The sequence below is a fragment of the Neofelis nebulosa genome, chromosome 15 (genome assembly GCF_028018385.1).
Source record: "Neofelis nebulosa isolate mNeoNeb1 chromosome 15, mNeoNeb1.pri, whole genome shotgun sequence".
Taxonomy (NCBI): Eukaryota; Metazoa; Chordata; class Mammalia; order Carnivora; family Felidae; genus Neofelis; species Neofelis nebulosa.
The window spans coordinates 45715029-45738959 of NC_080796.1; the positions used below are offsets into that span (position 1 = coordinate 45715029).

Consider the following 23931-nt stretch of genomic DNA (forward strand, 5'->3'; position numbering starts at 1 on the left):
ACCAACTATTGACAGTTGTGATAATTTAGATCTAACTCTACAGAACTTCATAAGCCCTTCACTACTGGTTAAACATCTCATTTTCTCTTTTTTCCCAAGGGAAGAATCAAAACAGAAGTAGCTAAACATAAAAATCTTAAACCATAACTAGGAGCCACTTTTAAATCCCCGCAGGGAGAATACCTTTAAGAACAGCTGGAAGGAACCAACTGCCAAATTTCAACTGGCACTGAGACTTCTGAGCTCCTTCTACCAACATTCTGTCCCACCAAAGAGTGAACACTGTAAGTATGCCTTATTTCTGAAACGAATGATCCTTCATGTCTGTTGGGGAGTTTCTGCTATTCCATCTATAGACCTACCCATTCAAAATATATATGGAGTATTAATTTATAATGGAACCAATTTCTCAATGTTTCAATCACAGTAAAAATAACGGTAATTGGACAGGAAACATCCCAAGCGTAGCTGGATTCCTATAGCATGTGTATATATTATGGGCAGGGGCCAGGACCAGGGAAAGAACACAAGGGTATTACATCTGATGCTGTACAGGAGTTAAAAATAGAAACTTACAGGAAAGAAGGGGGGAAATCATGCTATATTATTTTATTTTCATTTATGTATGAAACATTAAAAACTGAGGCAGCTTTGTAAATATCTTCATTGTCCTAGAAGTTCATTGAACAACGTCGGCAGATAGATTCAATGGCTGACATCTAGTCTGTTATTTTTATATTGATTGTTCTGTACTTTCGTAGTGCACTTCATGACTGCTACAAAATCAATCTTTTCTGTGGTAATGTATTCTTTCCTGGAGATACAAAGAACAGGAAGGTGCCACTATACACAGTACATTGCCCACTCAGGAATCAGAAGAATATTAACAATGCTAATATATGTATAGCTCTCTCAAAGTACTTTCATTTGCATAATTCCATTTGTTCCTCACTACAATACTGCAAAGTAGGCAGCATGAGTGTTATTAGCTTTTTTTTTTTTACATATGAGGATTCTGAGGCTTGCTCAAAATGCCACCGTGCTGACAAGTGGGCAGAGGCAAGGATTAGTTTCTGACTCCTCATCTAATGTGCTTTCAAATAGACACCTTCGTAATTCTGAAATCACCAGCTTCAAGGTAATACAATTGGTGAGCTCTTTAAAAGCTGAGGTGTTTTGAAAGCATATTATAGTTTGATTAGAACTGTAGAAGGTCAGGGACTCAGTATCCAGTAACAGAGCTGCTTAGACTAGTGCTCCACAGTCTAAGATGGCCTAGCAAATACAACAGGAAATACACTTTGCAACAGTGGTTCCTAGTTGCTATGCACCAGGTTCTGTCTTTTGTGCTTCCTTACAAGTTCTCATTCAATGATATATACTTGCTAGTTGCTGGGAAACATATCTTTTCCCATCAAAACGCTGCTAGGTAACCACATAGTCAAATATCCTTTATCATTATCATCATTTACTGACCTTCTTTGAATGTATGGTGCTATGCTGTGTGCTTTTATTTATTTACAAACCATGCTCCAACCTAGTTTCTATAAACAATTCCTGTTTGGGGGACGAAATCCCATGGAAACAAAAGCATTAGTGTGCAAGGATATGTGTATTTGCTTGTTGCAACACTGTGTGTAGTGGTAAAGAACTGGAAACAACCTGAATGCCCTTCAACACAGGATTGGCTGAGTAAATCGTGCTCTCTTCATCCCTTAAGATACTAGGCAGCTGAAAGAATGAGTTAGAGCTATGTTTATTAGCCTGGAGTAATTTCATGAATTGTTAAAGGAGAAGAGCAAGAGGAAAAGACACGTGTGTTATATTGTCTCTTTTTTTAAAACAAATGACAAAACCTCCCTTCCTCCTCCCCAAATACAACTGATTCAACAGGAGAACAGAGTGGAAAGGTGCACACCACACTGTTGTCACTGGTTTTCCTAGTGGAAAAGACGTGAGGGAGAGGAAGCAAGTCAGAAACATGTTAGAAGCACACTAGAAAAACATGTATGACCTTATCAAAGGAGGTGGAATGTACAATTCTATGGAGGATATTAAATATAAATATAGAAAAAAGAATCTGCACATGGATAAGGAGCTAAAGATAAGATGGACAAATAAAATACTGATTTGATTTGGGGTAAGATTGGGGTTTTTTCTTGACTCCTATTATTTTTTTAAAGCTTTTATTTTTAAGTAACCTCTACACTCAAAGTGGGGCTCGAACTCACAACCCTGAGATCAAGAGTCACATGACTGAGCCAGTCAGGCATCCCCGCTATTATTTTAATATAAAGAGTACCTGAGGTGCCTGCGTGGCTCAGTCAGTTAAATGTCTGACTCTTGATTTCAGCTCAGTCATGATCTCACGGTTGGTGAGTTCAAGCCCCATGGCAGGCTCTGTGCTGACCGAATGGAGCCTGCTTGGGATTCTCTGTCCCACTCTCTCTCTGCTCCTCCAGCTTACATGCACACATGTGCTCTCTCTCTCTCTCTCTCTGAAAAATAAATAAATATAAAAAATAAAGAGTATAATACATTTGAACGAAAAAAGATGTAAGTGGGTTTATTTAAAATGAATTCATTGGGGCACCTGGGTGGTTCAGTCGGTTAAGTGTCAGAGCTCGGCTTTATCATTATCACGAACTTGTGTTCGTGAGTTCAAGTCCCGCGTCAGGCTCTGTGCTGACAGCTCAGGGCCTGGAACCTGCTTCAGATTGTGTGTGTCCCTCTCTTTCTGCCCCTCCCCCACTTGCGCTCACTCTCTCTCTCTCTCTCTCTCTCTCTCTCTCTCTCTCTCTTTCTCTCAAAAATAAACATTAAAAAATAAGAAGAATTTATTATTTTTTAAAAGTGGGGTATAATTTACCAACATATGTATACTTGTGATTAGTAGACTAAAGAAAATAAGCAGTTTATACAGCAGAACACATCAATTTTGCCAGGGAAAGTGGGTGCATCATGAGAAGGGAGCAAAAATCTATTAAGCGATGGCCTCTTGTGGTATGTGTTTGGTTTGCTGCTCTTCTGAAGATCTGATTCTTGAAGGAGAAGGAAGCGTGGTCAGTGCGACAGCTGGGAAAGGGCATTTACGAGAGATCTTTGAGAAAGCACAGCTTCGTGAAAGCACAGAGATCTCCAGGGGACACGCAAGGAGCTCAGAATTGCTAGAGCAAGTTGCTTTCAAGCGAGAGAGGGGAAGCTGATGAAACCAGAAGCAGGGGCAGCACCAGACCGCGAAAGGCCTTGCATAGCGTGTCAAGGAATCCAGTTATTCCTCTCCTAGAAAAGGGGGTCACTACAAAGTTTTCATCAGGAAAGTGATGTCAGGAGCTTTTGGGGGTTTTGTTGTTGTAAAGTAACTCCTGTAGCACTGAGAGAAATCGGTTAAAGAGGCATAGGGCAACCGGTTAGGAAGCTACAGTCAGGGTAAGAGAATCCAAAACGAGGGAAATGGTTATGAGAATTCAGAGACGTTTAGGAGGTACAGTCAAATATCGAACGGAGGTGGATGCTGACTGGACGGGACAGGAAAAAGCAAGAGCTGGGTTACAGGTGATCATCAGCTCACTGGCTTCAGTGACGGGTGATTTCCTAAGGCAGAGAACTAAATGGAAAAGAAGCATGTTTGCTGAGGAAAAGAATGCATTTATTATATGTGTCAGATGGGAATGTGGTCCACTGAGCAATTGGACACACAAGTCTGAGCCTCAGGAAGGATCTCTGGGATAGAGATACAGGGCTAGGAATCATCCAAGTAGGAATGGCAGTGGATGCCCTCAACTAGGGAGCACGTAAAGTAAATGAAGGCAGTGGCTGTAGACAGATTTCTGGGAAATGCCATTCCTGCTTCAGAGCTAAGCAGAGAGAAAACCAATGAAGGAGGAGTCAGAGAGATGGTGCTTTCATGGAAGCCAATGGAAGATTTTTTTCTTTATTTGGTTTTATTTATTTCTTTTAATGTTTATTTTTGAGAAAGAGAGAGAGAGAGAGAGAGAGAGAGAGAGAAGCAGGGGAGGGGCAGAGAGAGGGGGGGAGACACAGAATCTGAAGCAGGCTCCAAGCTCCTAGCTGTCAGCACAGAGCCGAACACAGGGCTTGAACCCACGAACGGTGAGATCATGACCTGAGCCAAAGTCTGACACTTAACCAAGTGAGACACCCAGGCACCCAGAAGAGAGTTTTAAAGAAGAAATGAGTAGCGGCAAACATAGGTTAAAGGCATAAACTCTGAAACCATACTGCCTGGGTTCCATTCCTGGCTCTACCACTTACTAGCTGTGTGAGCTTGGGCAAATTACTAAGCATCTCTGTTCCTCACTTTCATCATGTATAAAATGCTCACAGTAATGTGCCTGTCTCATAAGATTGTTACGGGAACTAAAAGAGTAAATAAGTGTAAAGTGCTTGGAACAGTGCCTAACAGAGGTAATACTATCTGAGTATTTGACTGATGTCACATAAGATCAACTAAGAAAGGACCTGAAAATGCCATTAGATTTGGTAGTTACTGGATTCATTGCATTTACATTTGAGTAACTTCTATATGTCAGGCGCTGAGAACATAGTCATGAAGGAAACATTGAACTTGCTCTGAAGGAGCTTATATTCTGGCGAATAGCATTCATTGACTGTGTGCGCACTGTTCTAATCACCTGACAAGCATTATTACTTCGCTCATTCCTCACACTTACCCTGGATATAGGTACCATAATTATCCTCATTTTACAGATAGGAACATTGAGCAACACGGAGAGGTTCAGCAAGGAGCTGGAGCCAGGAGGTGGCAGAATCGGGATTTGAATTGAGCTGGACTGACTTCGGAGAACACCTCCTTAGCCTCGAAATCATATAGTCTCCAGTTGGCTGCTGGTGACCTCAGTAACAGTGCCTTTAGAAGTATGGTGGGGACAATACCCAGAAACTGAGCATTGAATGGGAGCTGGTTAATTGAGAGATTGAGAAGAGTTGAAAGCATTTCCACAGAGAATCACACTGACAAAGTCCAAGTATGTGGATTTGTGGGGGATTTATTCTATTTGGGTGATAGAGTAAGGACAGCGAAAGGATTAAGTAGTAAGCATGTTCTTTGGTCATGTCTTTCTCAAATACCTGTTTCAACTATTTCTTTGCAGCGATCTGGCTGGCGGTCAGTTCAAGATTAAGATCTCTGGTGAGTGCCTGAAGGGTATGTATTTGTTATTATTTATTGAAGCAAGATCAGTACAATTTATTTATTTATTTATTTATTTATTTATTTATTTATTTATTTTTTCAATATATGAAATTTATTGTCACATTGGTTTCCATACAACACCCGGTGCTCATCCCAAAAGGTGCCCTTCTCAGTACCCATCACCACCCTCCCCGCCCTCCCACCCCCCATCAACCCTCAGTTTGTTCTCAGTTTTTAAGAGTCTCTTATGCTTTGGCTCTCTTCCACTCTAACATCTTTTTCTTTTTTTTTTTTTCCCTTCCCCTCCCCCATGGGTTTCTGTTAAGTTTCTCAGGATCCACATAAGAGTGAACACATATGGTATCTGTCTTTCTCTGTATGGCTTATTTCACTTAGCATAACACTCTCCAGTTCCATCTAAGTTGCTACAAAGGGCCATATTTCATTCTTTCTCATGGCCACGTAGTACTCCATTGTGTATATAAGCCACAATTTCTTTATCCATTCATCAGTTGATGGACATTTAGGCTCTTTCCATAATTTGGCTATTGTTGAGAGTGCTGCTATAAACATTGGGGTACAAGTGCCCCTATGCATCAGTACTCCTGTGTCCCTTGGGTAAATTCCTAGCAGTGCTATTGCTGGGTCATAGGGTAGGTCTATTTTTAATTTTCTGAGGAACCTCCACACTGTTTTCCAGAGTGGCTGCACCAGTTTGCATTCCCACCAACAGTGCAAGAGGGTTCCCGTTTCTCCACATCCTCTCCAGCATCTATAGTCTCCTGATTTGTTCATTTTGGCCACTCTGACTGGTGTGAGGTGATATCTGAGTGTGGTTTTGATTTGTATTTCCCTGATGAGGAGCGACGTTGAGCATCCTTTCATGTGCCTATTGGCCATCCGGATGTCTTCTTTAGAGAAGTGTCTATTCATGTTTTCTGCCCATTTCTTCACTGGGTTATTTGTTTTTCGGGTGTGGAGTTTGGTGAGCTCTTTATAGATTTTGGATACTAGCCCTTTGTCCGATATGTCATTTGCAAATATCTTTTCCCATTCTGTTGGTTGCCTTTTAGTTTTGTTGGTTGTTTCCTTTGCTGTGCAGAAGCTTTTTATCTTCATAAGGTCCCAGTAGTTCATTTTTGCTTTTAATTCCCTTGCCTTTGGGGACGTGTCAAGTAAGAGATTGCTACGGCCGAGGTCAGAGAGGTCTTTTCCTGCTTTCTCCTCTAGGGTTTTGATGGCTTCCTGTCTCACATTCAGGTCCTTTATCCATTTTGAGTTTATTTTTGTGAATGGTGTGAGAAAGTGGTCTAGTTTCAATCTTCTGCATGTTGCTGTCCAGTTCTCCCAGCACCATTTGTTAAAGAGACTGTCTTTTTTCCATTGGATGCTCTTTCCTGCTTTGTCAAAGATGAGTTGGCCATACATTTGTGGGTCTAGTTCTGGGGTTTCTATTCTATTCCATTGGTCTGTGTGTCTGTTTTTGTGCCAATACCATGCTGTCTTGATGATGACAGCTTTGTAGTAGAGGCTCAAGTCTGGGATTGTGATGCCTCCTGCTTTGGTCTTCTTCAAAATTACTTTGGCTATTCGGGGCCTTTTGTGGTTCCATATGAATTTTAGGATTGCTTGTTCTAGTTTCGAGAAGAATGCTGGTGCAATTTTGATTGGGATTGCATTGAATGTGTAGATAGCTTTGGGTAGTATTGACATTTTGACAATATTTATTCTTCCAATCCATGAGCACAGAATGTTTTTCCATTTCTTTAAATGGAAATTTCCATTTAAAGAAATTTCCTTCATAAGCTTTCTATAGTTTTCAGCATACAGAAGATCAGTACAGTTTAAATATCAGATCCACATGTGGCAGAATCTCATTCTATTACAAAAATAAAAAAAGATGAAATGTATTCTCAACCAAATTTAAGATAGCTGAAGGCTACAGATGAGAGAATTTTTTGGTAAACGTAAAAAAAATCTAAAAAGTAGTCTTACCTTTTCTTGGTCTGATTCTGGACGAGTAGGTTCCAGGAATCTGCATTTTTAACACACACCTGAGTTGTTCTGATGCATAATAAAGTTTAAGAATTAATTCCAGCTCCACTATGTACTAACTCTGTGACCTAGGGCAAATTACTCAGTCTCTCTGTGCCTCAGTTTTCTCATTGTAAATGGAGATAATAATAGTACCTACTTCAGAGGTGTGTTGGAGGATTGAAGAGGTAAATTTTTAGCACATCTGGCTCAAAATAAGCCTTCAGTATATCTTTGTTATGTAAAATAAACAAATCACAGTTTTAAGGGACAATCGACAAATTAGAGTCTGTAACTTTAGGGAGGTGGGAGTGTGCCTTATTAGAAGGCAAATTAAATTGTCATGCACTGATTTTCAGGTATTGTACTTTTCAGGTACTCCCAAAAAGCTTGGGGAGTGAATAAATTAGGAAGAATTTCAGGATAGAATTTAAAGAGTTTTGACAACAAAAGTTTTCTTCTATATTTGCAAACGACATATCAGATAAAGGGTTAGTATCCAAAATCTGTAAAGAACTTATCAAACTCAACACCCAAAAAAACCCAATAATCCAGTGAAGAAATGGGCAAAAGACATGAAGAGACACTTCTCCAAAGAAGATATCCAGATGGCTAACCGACACATGAAGAAATGCTCAACATCGCTCATCATCAGGGAAATACAAATCAAAACCACAATGAGATATCACCTCACACCTGTCAGAATGGCTAACATTAACAACTGAAGCAACAACAGATGTTGGCAAGGATGCGGAGAGATAGGATCTCTTTTGCACTGCTGGTGGGAATGCAAGCTGGTGCAACCACTCTGGAAAATGGTATGGAGGTTCCTCAAAAAATTTAAAATAGAACCACCCTATAACCCAGCAATTGCACTACTAGGTATTTATCCGAAGGATACAGGTATGCTGTTTAGAAGGGACACATGTACCCCCATGTTTCTAGCAGCACTATCAACAATAGCCAAAGTATGGAAAGAGCCCTAATTTCCATCAACAGATGAATGGATAAAGAACATGTGACGGGGCGCCTGGGTGGCACAGTCGGTTGGGCGTCCGACTTCAGCCAGGTCACGATCTCGCGGTCCGCGAGTTCGAGCCCCGCGTCGGGCTCTGGGCTGATGGCTCGGAGCCTGGAGCCTGTTTCCGATTCTGTGTCTCCCTCTCTCTCTGCCCCTCCCCCGTTCATGCTCTGTCTCTCTCTGTCCCAAAAATAAATTAAAAAAAAAAAAAAAAAAAAAAAGAACATGTGGTATATTTATACAATGGAGTATTACTTGGCAATCAAAAAGAATGAAATCTTGCCATTTGCAACTACATGGATGGAACTGAGGGTATTATGCTAAGTGAAATTAGTCATAGAAAGACAAATATCATATGACTTCACTCATATGAGGACTTTAAGAGACAAAACAGATGAACATAAGGACAGGTAAGCAAAAATAATGTAAAAACAGGGAGGGGGACGAAACATAAGAGACTCTTAAATATGGAGAACAAACAGAGGGTTACCGGAGGGGGTTGTGGGAGGGGTATGAGCTAAGTGGGTAAGGAGCATTAAGGAATCTACTCCTGAAATCATTGTTGCATGATACGCTAACTAACTTGGATGTAAATTAAAAAAATAAATTTAAAATTAAAAAAAAATTTCTTCTGGAGCTCTTTTTTTTTTAAGTTAAGCTACTTGGTCAGATATGAGGCATGTCATATATAGAGGTCCCCATTTTACAGATCAATTCTACAAGGATTTCAAAATATAGTTCAAATATTATATGAATGAGGACCTCCATGGTTGTAAATGACAAACTCAACTCAAACCAGATGAAACAAATAAAAGGACAGAGATTTATTGAGAACTAGCTCTAAGAATTGAATAAATAGTTAAATAATTAAATCTCAGATTGGCAAGAAGAGGAATGAACAAAGATTTCTCTGTCTGCTTCTCAGCCATTCTCCCAGATCATTTTTCTCTGGTGGGACATGTACCACCCAAAGGGTCCAGGCTCTTGTTTTTACAGCTTTTAATACAAGAGAAAAACTGGTTTTTCTCTCTCAACTCTTGAGATAGGATTCTGGCCCTATTTAGGTCACATGTCACTCTGAATCACTCACTGTGGTCCAGGGAATGAGCTGTTATGGTGACAAGTCTACACCTTAACCAATCCTATGATCAGAAGAGCAGGATCATAAAAGAAGATGACCATTTCCATTCAGAACACTTAGCTAGAGCTGGAGGAGGGAGAAGGGTAGAAGTAATCACGTGGGGAACGTCAGTTACCCCAGTTAGTGTTTACGGCAGACACGGTCACTATCCTCAGGACTCACAACTTAGTGAGGGAGCAAAATATAGAAATTTGTATGAGCGCCTGGGTGGCTCAGTCATTAAGCATCTGACTTCGGCTCAGATCATGATCTTACAGCTCATGAGTTCGAGTCCCACATCGGGTGAGCTCGAGACCCACTTTGGGTGAGCACGATCCCCGCTTTGGGTAAAACAGGAGCCCCAGGTGAGCCCCACTTCTCTCTTTCTTTTCCCCTTGTGGGATACTCTCTCTCTACCTCTCACTCACTTGTATCTTCTATCTCTCTCTCTCAAAAGAAAGAAAGAAATTTGTATATATGAAATAAAGAAAGGCTTATACATGTGGACTATGGTATTATAAAAATACAAGTTAAATACTAAAAGATTTGTGGAGAATCAAGATTATAAATTTTAAAAGAGAAGAAATAATCATAGTGACCAATGAGAGGGCTTATATCTGAGAGACAAAGATTATATGAAAAGAGAAAGTATATGAAATAAAACCTGCTTGGATGGAAAATCCTGATCAGAGTCTTGGTAGTTTTCCCACTAAGACCAAATTAGTCATTGACTCTGGAAAATGGCAGTGTTATGAAATGAATTCTAAGAATTAAATCACCATAGAAGCCAGTGATGTAAAGAGGTATGGAAATAATTAGAATGGAGTGTGGGAAATAAAGGCAGAGAACCCACATGAGGAAGATATTGGAGGATCCCGAATGAGAATTTACCACAAGTGAAGGCAAGGAATTGTCAGTGACAACAGAGGCAGATGAAAAATCTGAGTGTTCTTCAGAAAAAAAAAAAAAAAAGTTGTAGAATTTGATTGACTGGATACAAGAAACCAAAGAAAAATAAGTGCCAAGGAATGTGAATATGTTAAACTTGAATGTGAAACGGAAAAAGGAGATTTGCAATGACGATTGTGGAAGACAGGGGCAATAGGAAGAGATTCTGAAAGGAGAGCTCAGCCAGACTATTTTACAGGAAAAGAGCATGAGAGGGTGTAGGAAGAGAAAAAAATAGAGTTGGTCTTCTGACAAAGCATACAATTAAAAAAGACCATCCTTGGATGGAACAGATATTGCAAAGCAACCCCTATTACAATTACAAAAGCAAGTGAGAAAACCACAGATGTTTCGATCAGTTTTCCACATTAACACGGTTACCATTCTCAGTTACGGTTGCTTCACAGATACTTTAGTCAATTCAATCCTATTAGGATTTTAATATTTCTTAATTCAGGATATTGATTTTAACATAATGGAATTTTACAGAAGGTGATATCTGGCGTCTAGATTAACCTAGAAGTCGAGATGTACGTCAGCTGAGACATTCATGTCCCTGTTCATCCCTCTATTATACCGTTTCTGCAGTGGATTCCCCCACACAGCTTCCATGCTTGTCTTCCTCCTGAGTATCTGTGCTCCTTAAGGACACAAACTTATTTGCCCTTGTAATCCTAGTGGCACATAGTGAGCCCTTACAAATGAACATTAAGTGACAGAAATAAAGGCCTTACCAGTGATTAAATGATTTACCCAGTTTGCACTTCTGGTTAGTAGCAAAGCCAATCCTGGGATCCAGACCTCCTGTACCCTAGTCTCGGGCATAACCCACAGACCATGCCCTCATCTTGCACTCTTTTATAAAGATTTCTCTTACGTTTCGACACCAGGTAGCTGCCCTTCGGTGCCCAACTTGGTTTTCATTCTAAGGAAATTGTCTTAAAATCAATTTCTTTGGCTGCTGGGTGCTCAGAATTAAATTTGTGGCTCGCCATTAGCCCCTTTTTTACTTTGTCCTAATTTCTGAGTATCTCTATACGCCATCCCAAACCCTCCTTGGAAAAGGTAAGAAAGCAATGCCCATGCAGCATGTATTTAGGGTCCAGCACTGTCCCTATGACTATGAAGGACTGCCTCTTGACTTCATATGTATAATGTCCTGTTTTCCTCTTTCATACCTTATTGGTATAAATTTCTCAACCTTTTTTATGAAATATTACAAATTAATATAAAATTCAAGACTTCTGGATCATTCTATGAAAGAATTAAACTGTTGGAAAAAGCCCTAAAGGAGAGTGCCTGGGTGACTCAGTCAGTTGATGGTCTGACTGTTGATTTCTGCTCAGGTCATGATGGGCTCTGCTCTGAACATGGAGCCTGCTTAAGATTTCTGTCTCTGTCTCTGTCTCTCTTTCTCTCCTCCTTTCCTTCCCTCTCCCTCTGCCTCTCTCCCTGGCTTGCTCTTGATCTCTCTCTAAAATAAAAAAATAAAAAATTTTAAAAAATAAAAAGCCCGAAGAAGAGGAATGGTGAAGGAAATTATGTGTATTGGTATAACATTACACCGCAGACATTAAAAACAATCTTTTGGGAAAGATTTTAATCATGTGGGAAACTGCTTAAGATAAATGAGTGAAGGGGGGGTGCCTGGGTAGCTCAGTTGGTTAAGCGTCTGACTCTTGGTTTCGGCTCAGGTCATGATCTCACGGTTTCCAGGTCATGATCTCATGGTTTCCTGAGTTGCAGCCCCACATGGGGCACCAGGCTGACAGTGCGGAGCCTGCTTGGGGATTCTCTGTCTCCCTCTCTCTGCCCCTCCCCCACTTGCGCTATCTGGGTCTCTCTCAAAATAAATAAATAAACTTAAAAAAAAAGATAAATGAGTGAAGAAAACAGGATTTTACAAAAGGTATTACCCCAGCTGTGTAAAAGGAAATGCATTTAAAGAGAAAGGAACAGATACCTGAGTGGTTCAGTCAGTTAAGCACCTAACTTTGGCTCAGGTCACGATCTTGTGGTTCCTGAGTTTGAGCCCCACATTGGGCTCTGTGTTGATTACAGCTCAGAGCCTGGGGCCTGCTCTGGATTCTGTGCTTCCCTCTCTCTCTGCCCCTGCCCCTCCCGCACTCTCTCTCTCTCTCTCTCTCTCTCCCTTCTCTCAAAAAATGAATAAACATTTAAAATTTTTTTAAAAAACATAAAGAAAAAGGAAGGAAATATGCCAAAGTATTGATGATTACCTTTAATTGTAAGATTGTGGATAATTCTTTTTAAAGAATTTATTTTAGGGGGATGCCTGGGTAGTTCAGTCAGTTAAGTGACTCTTTTTTTTTTTTTAATTTTTTTTTAACATTTATTTATTTTTGAGACAGAGAGAGACAGAGCATGAGCAGGGGAGGGTCAGAGAGAGAGGGAGACACAGAATCTGAAACGGGCTCCAGGCTCTGAGCTGTCAGCACAGAGCCCGACGCGGGGCTCGAACTCACGGACCGTGAGATCATGACCTGAGCCGAAGTCGGAGGGTCAACAGACTGAGCCACCCAGGTGCCCCAGTCAGTTAAGTGACGCTTGATCTCTGCCCAGGTCATGATCTCACGGTTTGTGAGGTTGAGCCCCACATTGGGTTCTGCACTAAGCATGGAGCCTGCTTGGGATTCTCTCTCTTGGTCTCTCTCTGCCCCTCCCCTGCTCCCAAGCGCACGTGTACTTCCTCTCTCACAAAATAAGTAAACATTTTTAAAAAAGATTTTATTTTTATAAGTATTCTCTACTCCCAACATAGGACTCCAACTCACGACCCCAAATCAAAAGTCACATGCTCTTCTGACTAAGCCAGCCAGGCACCCCAAGATTATGGATAAATTTTATTTCCCTTATACTATTATATATTTCTCAAACTTTGTATATTTCTTATTATCAGAAAAATATTTTCTAAAAGTCGATTTTAAAAGATTTTTAATGGCACGGGGCAATAAGTGTAAACTGTTAAATAAGAAAAATCTGCCTACAGAAGCACCTGGGTGGCTCAGTCGTTTAAGCGACCAACTCTTGATTTCTGCTCAGGTTGTGATCTCACCGTCGTGGGATCAAACCGTGCTTCTGTGTGGAGCCCACTTGTGATTCTGTCTCTGTCTCTCTCTGCCCCTCCCCCCATTAAATAAATAAACTTTAAAAAAAGAAAGAAAGAAAACTGCATAGGAATTTGTATCACAATATAATCACAACCATATAAGAAAACACATTTTACAAAATGGACAAAATGCACCAAAATATTTTAAGTGTTGCTACTATGTGGTAAAACTCCAGGAAATGTCTTTTTCCTGCATTTTTATCCTTACTCTCTCCTGTGTCTCCAATGGGTTTGTGTTTCCTTTATAATCAGAACTGCCTCTCCAAATAATGTAAAAAGAGCTTCATAAGCATAAAAACCTAATAAATGTGAAATATCCAGAGTAGCTCTTCTGCTACTTATGTATGAATGGTATCTGCTAGAAATCTAGACTTCTACTTTCATTTTGAAAGGTCACTATACACTTCCAGGAAAGAGTTTTGCAAAACCATCTTAACATTTTAGCAGAAACTAACAACCTGTTAAGTTTCCTAGAACTTCCCAGAAGATCAGAGCTAACAACAACTTCCATACTTCCTGTTGTGTCTAGAAGATAATCACATAGAGTAGACATAATTACATAGGGGTATTATGCTACTTTGCCATCTGGTGACAGAACATAGGGACAAGTTGTTGCTATGAACCAAAAAGAGGCTACAGTAGCCTCTTTAGGGAATTTGGGCAAATTGTTCTAGGCCAACAAATTAACTAAGTAATTGACATGGTTTGTTGAAAATTTTGAAAAGCAAAAAAAGCATAAAAGTCCTGGCATGTTGAACCGAGCTGTATCTTTTGCCAAAGCCAACTGCAGCTCTTGGAATACATACCATTTGGACTTCAGAGTGTAGTTCAATAGAATTCTCATCTTAAGGTGCTGCGTTGACCTTATGTACCTTTCAAGTTGAACTTCATCAGGACCTACCTTCACTGAACATGTACTGTTGAGTGCGCACTAGGAACATGCATTGCTGGGTGCTTGAATTGCCTGGATATTTAACTTCCAGAATCCTAGTCTCCAGACTTGTCATCAAATCCAAGGGCTTCTCTGTTAGACATATGCCAACTGGTGTCAAATTTGGTGTATTAAACATAGTAAAAACAAACAAAAACACAAAAAACAAAAACAAAAACAAACCAAAAAAACCTACTTTGAAATAAAGAACAAGTATGAAATTTAAAAAATCAACCATAAAATGGCCTAAGGCCAAAATGTTTGGAAATTTCCCCATAAGTCTAACCCTCGTCATAGTATTTGTAAGAGCCAGAACTCCTAAGGCTAGCCCTATGCAAGTTCCCTTTTCCAGTTCCTTGCATTTAATTTGTTCATTTTTAAACATTTGCACACTACTTTATGGGTTTTTTTTTTAAGTTACTTTTATGGAACATGATTTCATTTTGGACTCAGTGAATCCCATTTTAAAAAATGAGGAAAATAATTAATTGCCCAATGTAACAAAATAAAGTAGCAGAGCAAAGATAGAACCTAGATTTCGTGGCTCTTAGTTTGGCATTTGTTCTACTATTGCACACTTCCATTTAACTAATAAAATGGCTTATTTGTGTCTGTTTCTCTTTCTTTTATGCCTAGAGTTATCATCTTTGCTCTCTTCATATGGTAGACCAAAAATTAATTGGTGACTTTCTTATAGAAGATAGTATATAAATACAAATTCCTAAGAGGGATTCAAAATTTTATCGAACCCATTTTATTTATTTATTTATTTATTTATTTATTTATTTATTTACTTATTCCTTCCTTCCTTCTTTCCTTCCTTCCTTCCTTCCTTCCTTCATTCATTCATTTAAATTTTAGAATCCCAGCATAGTTACCATACAGTGTTAAATTAGTTTCACGTGTAGCCCATCTTTAGAAGGTGAAACTGAATCTATCATTTCTGCCAAATATCTTGAGTTTTTTACTCAACAAATTTTTGGACTCAAGCTGACATCTTCTGAGAAGATTAAGCAGCTTGCAAAAGCAATGGGTCCATTATAATTTACATCCTGTTTCACTTCACCGTGAGTAGTTGAGGGTAATGTGGGTCTCTGCAACATAATCAGACTTTCAGTTCTTGACACCATAAACAGTAACTTAATTGTCTCTAAATCCTAGACCGTTAACCATTCTTTTTCAAAACGTATAAAACACTACTGAGTAAATCATGGAAAGTACTTTCAGTCCTAACGAGTATAAAATAAGGCGTTATTGTAGGCTCTTTATTATTTTACTTTATAGTTAAATAACAATTATTCCATGAACTGAGTAAGCACCAGCCTCTTAGCTGATGGTCTAGAGTGTTCTGTGTCACCTGAGTGTGACTTTGGAAGTAGCTAATCCAGTTATCTTATCGAAGTAGGAAGCAACAACTTAGCATCAAATATATTGACAGTAAGAGCATCATAACAGAAGTCCTTTAACATTAAAATAACTGTGAGATGACTGTTCAATAGGATGATACTCAGATACTTGGGAACACCTTTGTGGCTGACATCTTGAGAGCTCTGTTAGGTTGCATTTTTCAGGTAAGAGTTCTTCAGGCCAAAATAACACCTTCTGTGTTACTGCAACAAATTTCTGGGCTTCTGTATGGCTCTAAAAGTGTTCAAAAGAATACTTGCATGTGCCCCTCCTCCCACATCCATGTACAAGTATGCTAACCCGCAATCTGCAAGAGTACACAGAAGTTCTTAGTATGGTACGAGAAAAGGATAGTTCTGTCTTGTGTATCCAGTTTCTAAGCTCATTGGAAGCACTTCCATCAACAACATGGAATATCAGCTCTTCAGACACTTGACAGGGTTTCAAGCATCCATTGACTGCAACCCAGAACTTGCCAAAAGCTGTTTCTAGACACCTGATATTTGTGAGAAATGGCATCTAGGATGTATGTCAACTATTCCTAAGTTCTTTGAGTGCTATTTCTGTGTAAAGTCAGAAAACAATCATACAGTATTTGGATCACATCAACACTGCTCCCTTACACAAGTGCCTTCAGTGAGTACTGCCATTTCTACAGGAATTTTTTAAAGTTTTATTCTTATCAAGGTTATGCATGGACATGATTTCTGGAATCAAATAGTTCTCCAAGACATGTAGTAAGAAACACTGACTTCTACCTCCAAATTCAAATTTCCTCCTCACAGAGGCCACTGATTTTCACTGATTGTTTTCTTAACTCAATATGTCTAAATAATATGCTTCTATTGCTACCTCCTGGTTTTCAGTTTTTGTTCTTTTTTTCCATAATTTTTTTTTTTTTTTTTTTTAGTAATCTCTACACCTGATGTGGGGCTCAAACTCGTGACTCTGACTGAGCCATCCAGGTGCCCCTCGTTTTCTATTCTATCTTTGACTCGCCACAATGGAAAATGTGAATTTGGCTCTTTAGCCCCACTCTGTCTCATTGACAGTGTTTAATGCTGTCATTGGTGTGGGTGAAATCTCATTCCTTGAGGAAGGCACTTGGAGACCCTTTCAGTTGGAAAGGGTCTGGGAAATTTTCTTAAGTTGTTTCTTCAATAGCTTCTTCTCTCTTCTCTTAATTTCTTTGTCCCCTCCCCCACCATTTGAAATACCCCATTATTTGAATGTTGGATTTCCTGAATAGAATCTCTAAATTTTCTTTATTTCCTTATATTCCCTCTCTATTATTTTATTCTGCCTTCTGGGATATTTCCTCAACTTTATGTTCCTTCCTTTTATTCCTTTTTTTTTTCATTTGTCATATCAAAATTTAATTTTCAAAAACTGTGTGTTTTTTCTTTGATTTTTTTTCTTTTAACAGTGTCTGATTCTCATTTTCAGGGATACTAATTATATTAATCATAGAATTTGGGATTTAAAAAAAACTTTTTTTATGTCTATTTAAGAGTAGGACACAAAAAAGTTGCCTGGGGTTGGAGATTTCACCAAATGCTTATCTGGTTAGGGTGTTTTATTGGCTTAAAATATTATAGCATGAGCTATAAATAACATTAATGCAATTGTCCAACCAGTTTATCATTTTAAAAGTCAGATTTTTTAAAAATTAAAATAACTTTTGAAGCTTTTTTATCTTATATTAAACAAGTGGCATATGCTCATTTTAGACTACCTGTCAATTGATTCATGAGTTAGAAACTAGAAAAAAAAATGTTTAAGTTATTTGTAATTTTGAAGTCTAGGGATAACCACTGTTATCACTTTGGTACATATCTTTCTGGACTTTTTTCATAACTAAATGCATCCTGTTTGAAAGGAAACTGAAATTCATCCTATACTTTGTTTTATAGCCTGTGGTTTTCACGTAACCTATTACAACCATATTGTCATTGTCATTAAATTTAAGTTCAATTGTTTTCCTTTTGGAGTTTTGTTTACATTGCATATAATGTATTAGTCAGCCTCACTTTAATAGCTTGGAAAATTTTAGGGAAAAACCATCAAGAATGAACTTGAAAACATTTCTAAGGAAACTAATAAACTGATTTTGAAACAAAGAACCCTTATTAGACAAAACCTGATCTTTCATAATTTTATTTGCTGAGAAATTGTAGCATTGGAGATTTACAGAGAACTTGGATTTCTACCAAAATTGATGATCCATAAATTTTACTATTTGAGTTTGAAGGAATGCAGAATATGATTTTGACAAGTTTTTGAATTGTGTTCTGAATGACATCTATCAACATACATGACAAAAGCTGAATCAACATTGCAAGTCACATGGAGAATTTGATTCTTAGGAAATTGGCCACTGCCTACCCAAAGCAAAACACAATATCCAGTTCTGGGGCCCACAGTGAGCCACGGGGACCCCCATCCAGATGTAACCCAGGTTATTCTGCAATGTGACCACAGTTCCTGGAGTAAAGTACTCAGGACTTTGGAAGCCAGAATTTTAAACCTATTGTCTTTTCCTCTTAAAAAAACTTACTTTTCTCTTGTTTGGGCTTAGTTTGGTTTGGTTTTATGAAGTGATCATTTCAGTATCTCACAGGAGCTAAAGAAGACAAACGAGGATCTAGAATATATCAGGTGTCTGTCATGCCTGCTAGACATGTTATCTACTTCATCACATATATTCCCAAAATAACCCTGTTGTAGAGAAAAGAGGCTCAGAGAAGTCAACTAACTTCTGGGTCACGCCTAAGATGGTAGGTTACAAAGCCAGGAATTAAAACCCAGCTCTAAGTGTGTTTTCTCCCTGAGACCAACGCAGCCTTCTTGTGGAATACTATGGAAGAACAGTGGGGGTTCTGTACAAACTGGTAACATCCATGGTATACTTTTTGAAGAGCAGAGCACATGCTTGACATTCAGAAGAATTATATGTGGGGAGAGGAGCATGAGACCCAATGATTCTATGTCCCAGTTATTTGTGACAGTCCCAATTTCTGTCTGTGAGTATTTCCTTATGCAATTGAACATGAGCTCTGATTTTTGGTTCATAAAACCTTGGCGGCATCAGTATAGGCTATCCTGAAAAACAGACTTAAGGATAACGACTCCTGTGTGAAATAATCAATCCTGTGTGAAAACACAAGGATTCCATTCCGTGGTACTCTGGGTGAAGAACAGGCATGTCCAGAAATGACCGAGCTGCAAGCTCTCCCCACAAAGAAGAACTCCTATTTGGGATCTTAAAATGGAAGCAGAAACAATGCTGACATTTAAGAGAATGAAAATAACTGTTCTTTAAAGTAGAAAGGTTCCCTCTAAGTCTCTCTCCTATTGTGACTCAGCAAGTCTAAGAACCTCGATATCTAGATTGGGGAGAGATATCATCTGAAAAAAAGAGGTGACCCCAACACCAGGAAGAGGATGGCTTTGGCAACAGCAGACCACCGAGCCTTCATGGCAATTCACTCCTGGAGGTGTTTAGTGCACTAGCTACATGCCAGGAACTCTGACGGATGCGAAGATACAGTAATGCTAAAATTCAGCCCCTCCTTTTGAAAATTAACTATCTGGAAAAGAAAACAGAAAGGCAAACAGTGGAGTACAAAAGTTGTCTGGGGGGATTCTTCAAAATTCTTCAGCATCAGGGCAAGTCAAGGAGGGTCTACTAAATACGACACCAGACACTACTCTAAATATTTAAATATTTTACCTAAGTTTTAAAGGATGAATAGGAGTTTCCCAGGGAGCTACATTCTTTTTTTTTTTTTTTTTTTTTAGTGTTTATTTTTGAGAGAGAGAGAGTGCATGAGAGTGAACGGGGGGTGGGGGGAAGACAGAGGATCTAAAGTGGGCTCTGTGCTGACAGCATCATGAGGCCATGGCCTGAGCCAAAATGAAGTTGGATGCTCAACCTACTAAGCCACCGAGGCACCCCAGGGAGCTACATTCTTAACAAACCCCCACCCGCTTCTTTAAGATTGGCTTTGGGGAAGATAATTCACTAGTAGAGATCACAGCTGGGCCATTATACTTCCCCAAGTGTGACCTTTTTATTTTGGGAGCATCAAGAATGGAGATCCCATCCAGTTTGGAGTGTGGGCATCTTGAAGGTAGGTCTGTATCTTGTTCCTTCTTGTGTTCCTGCTATTGAATGCAATGTTCAATAAATCTTTGATGGATCAGTGAATAAATGATTAAACAAATCAACAAATTAATAAATGGTTTGGTTATGATCATCAAGTGGAAATAAAACTTCTAAGAAAGACTAAATAAAGGCTTTAACATTATACAGTACAACAGGAAACAACAGAGGTTAATAATAATAAATAATCTTGCTTAAAAATTAATCTTCCCCTCAGGAATGCAGCCCCATTCTAGCTGATGGTTTGCCTCCATATGGTGGGCACTATTTTGGCATCCCCCCTAATTCCCGCCTTCGTTAGACATCTTGACTTTCGGATGTTTGTATCTAAGAAAGTGGTTTCAGAGAGAAATGAGAAATTATTTCTCACACCTACCTCCTGCCTAAGGCCTTCTGAGTTCAGTTTCCCAAGGAACCACACCCTTTTCCTAGATGGGAGAGGGTGAGGATGAGCTCAAGATCTGTCATGGAGTAGGAATAAACAAATTGATAAGGTTGTGTGATGGGGCAATTTTCAGGGATGGAACAAAAAATTCAATAAGGATTGGAAATAGGTTCAGGGATGGCATTGAGAGCCTAGAATGTCTCTTGCACAGATTACTTTGTTAAGATGATCTTTTTATATATTTATTTTTAAGTTTATTTATTTTGAGAGAAAGAGTGCGTGCAAGTAGGGGAGGGACAAAGAGAGAGAGGGAGAGAGAATCCCAAGCAGGCTCCACACTGTCAGGGCAGAGCCTGATATGAGGCTCAAACTCACAAACCATGAGATCATGATCTGAGCTGAAATGAAGAGTCAGAGGCTTAACTGACTGAGCCACTCAGGTGCCCCAAAATGATCATCTTTAAATAGCTGTTAAAATAACCTTCTTGACAGCTTATTAACTGTTATTAACCTTATTGTAACTGTTGCCAACACCAGAAGTTCCTATAAAAGTACCTTGCCAAGAGAGGATGGGATAATCCATAGAAGACCTGCTATGAGTGATTTTGATGGGTCATCAAGGGAAGGGAGTTGAATTATCACCAATTTCAAGTGGCACTGCATATCTTTTATTAATTAAAAACTTCCCTTTTTAGGGAATTAGGGAAACAAATCCTAGAAGTGAAAAGACATGAGATTTTTCAGCAAGATACATTTTCTAATTTCTTTTGGCATGAACTCATACCAAGAAATACCTTGTTAGTAACCATCTGGACTTTGGACCATGAGCTCTCCCAGCTAAGGATTATAAGACTATGATTTAAAATGACTGACAGCAGCACTTGGGTGGCTGAGTCTGTTAAGCATTGGACTCTTGATTTCGACTCAGGTCATGATCTCATGGTTGTGGGATCAAGCCCCAAGTCTTGCTCTGTGCTTCACATGGAGCCTGCTTCAGATTCTCTCTCTCCTTCTTCCTCTCCCTCTGCTCCTAAATTAATTAATTAATTAATTAATTAAATGAAGATGTAGTCAGAAATGAACATATGAACATATGGGGCCAATGAGGATTCACATTTATGGAGGGAAAAAATAAGCCATTGAATCTTAAAAATAGAAGGGATCTAATTCATCTGTATGTTATTTGAAGCCATTTCCCAGCACTTATAACCTCCTTGTCAAATGATTCCTACCGAGGCACCTGGGTGGCTCAGTCGGTTAAGCCTCTGACTTCGGTTCAGGTCATGATCTCACAGTTTGTGGGTTCAAACCTCACACTGGGCTTGCTGCTGTCAGTACAGAGCCTGCTTCAGATCCTCTGTCCTACTCTCTCTCTGCCCCTCCCCAGCTCATGCGCGCATGCTCTCTCTCATTCTCTCTCTCTCAAAATAAATAAATTAACAAAACAAAACCCCCCAATGATCTCTTACCTGCTTCCAACCCTTACTGCTTTGTGGGCAGCTAGATCTGTTCGGGGGCAGCTCTGATTTATATTCCGATATTGTGCTGAACCCTTCCTTGCTATAAATCCCATTCCTATGCCCAGTTTTGCTCTTTGGGACAACACAGAAGAACTCTATGCTGCTTTCCATTTTCAAAATATTTGAAGATATCGGACATGTGCCCTCTTGCATCTTGTCTTTTCCAGGCTAATTGTTATGAGTTTTCTCAACAACATTGATCTGTGACAGTGTTTTGATCTCTCTCTTCTGGCTGAACACACCCTAAATTATAATGTCTCTTGCTATAGAGCAAAGTTGCAACTGAATCCATATGTGGTTAAACAGGCTCACAGTCCAATGGTTGGTGTATTATAATTCTGTTAATGTAGCCTAAAATTGCATTCAAATTTTAATAACTACATCATACCCTTGGGCTATGCATGGTGGGCATGTAATTATATGAATAATTAAAACCCCAGATCTTATTCATATAAACTATCAAGTTGCCCCTCCCCTATTTTGTGTGCTTTATTTGGAGGATATAAAATATCCCTCTTTGTCTCAGCTTGTTTATTTTGATACGTAGCTAGCTTTTTATGATTAAAAGAGTAGATTGATGCTTTAAAAAAATTATTTTTCCTTGTAAAAATTCAGATGGTAATAGTACAAAACAGAAAGTAAAAATCATCCCCAATTCTACACCTAGGAGTGATTGCATTTTTAAAAAAATCAACACACAAGTTTATTTTTATAATGGTATCAAAGAAAACATTATTTATAATAGTAAGTTTACCGTTGCTTTGTTAATTATGTTTTGTCTTTTTAAAAATATTTACTTATTTATTTACTCATTTGCTTATTTATTTTTAGAGAGAGAGAGAGAGAGCGCACAAGCAGGGGAGGGGGGCAGAGGGAGAGAGAGAATCTTAAGCAGGCTCCACGCTCAGCACAGAACCAAACATGGGGCTGAATCCCATGACCCTGGGATCATAAACTGAGCCAAAATGGAGTCAGACACACAAATGACCGCGCCACCCAGGTGCCTGTGTTCTGTCATTTTTAAGTTTAGAATGAGACCTGTGGCATAATACAGAAAAAATACAAGTTGCCAAACGGTGTAATTCCACTTTGGTTAATTAAAAAAGAAACTCCATGCATATTGATGTGAATGTGCAATGTTTACAACGGGATCACACTATATTCTGTCTTATAACATGCTCTTTTCTCTCAACATACACATCTTTTCAGGTAATAGAGAATAACAACATTATTTTTAATGGTTGTGTAGTGTTCTATTGCATTTGTGAAGTACAACTTAGACAAGTGATTTGCTTCCAAATTATACTTTTATAAGCAGAACTATGGTAAACAGTCTTTCTGCACTTGTATGATTATCTCCTTGGTAGAAGTTACTAGAAGCACCACTATCATAATTTTTTTTTTAATTCCTAACTTTGTCATCTACTATGTCTCTCCTAGTTTTGTATTTTCGGTAAATGTGATAAGCACACCTTTTTTCTTAGTCTGAATTTGATAAAATTTCCAAACACAGACTCACATCAAGAGTTACCTTCTGTATAAAGCCTTTCCAATGCCTCCCTTCCTCCCACCTCAGATCAACTGCTCTTTTCTTTGTGTTTCCAGTTCACCCACTCACCTTCTGTAGCCAATCATTTTAATTCTCTATCATTGTTTTTTTATTATTATTTTTTGCTTTCCCAGAGTCTACTAGACAGCAAAGACCAAGCCTTCTGAGTTTTACGCCTCTGCTCCCACCCGAGTGAACATAGTTCCTGGCACATAGAAGGACATTATGAATGAGAGAAGAAATGAAGGATTGAAGGGCTCAACATAGGATCAAGGACAAATTCCCACAGCATACTACTAAATCCTAGTTTTTAGGTTTATTTGAACTTTTAGGCAAAAGTCAGCACAGAACTTTCATTGTGGTTAAGTCAAGGGCTCATTCATTTTGTTCATTTATCACGTCATCTATTTTTTTCTACACAGATGTCATCGTTCATTTTTTTTTTCCACAAAATTTATGGAGTGTTTAATATGTTACAAAGTTACTGAGGTACGGACTATGGGAAAAAACAAAAAAGACCTTAACCTCAATAAGCCTACTGTTTA

The 23931-nt window shown here is 38.9% G+C and overlaps 1 long non-coding RNA gene across 3 annotated transcripts; it reads left to right on the forward strand.

Moving 5' to 3' along the window:
* Nucleotides 1-208: 208 nt before the first annotated feature.
* On the forward strand, nucleotides 209-23803 carry LOC131496003 (uncharacterized). 3 transcript variants are annotated; one of them, XR_009254257.1, is made up of 4 exons: nucleotides 209-284; nucleotides 4732-5009; nucleotides 5136-5188; nucleotides 23521-23803. It is a non-coding gene; the product is annotated as an uncharacterized LOC131496003 (long non-coding RNA). The 3 variants fall into 3 exon arrangements; XR_009254258.1 differs by having other exon boundaries at nucleotides 5136-5173; XR_009254259.1 differs by having other exon boundaries at nucleotides 4732-4899.
* The last annotated feature ends 128 nt before the right edge of the window (nucleotides 23804-23931 follow it).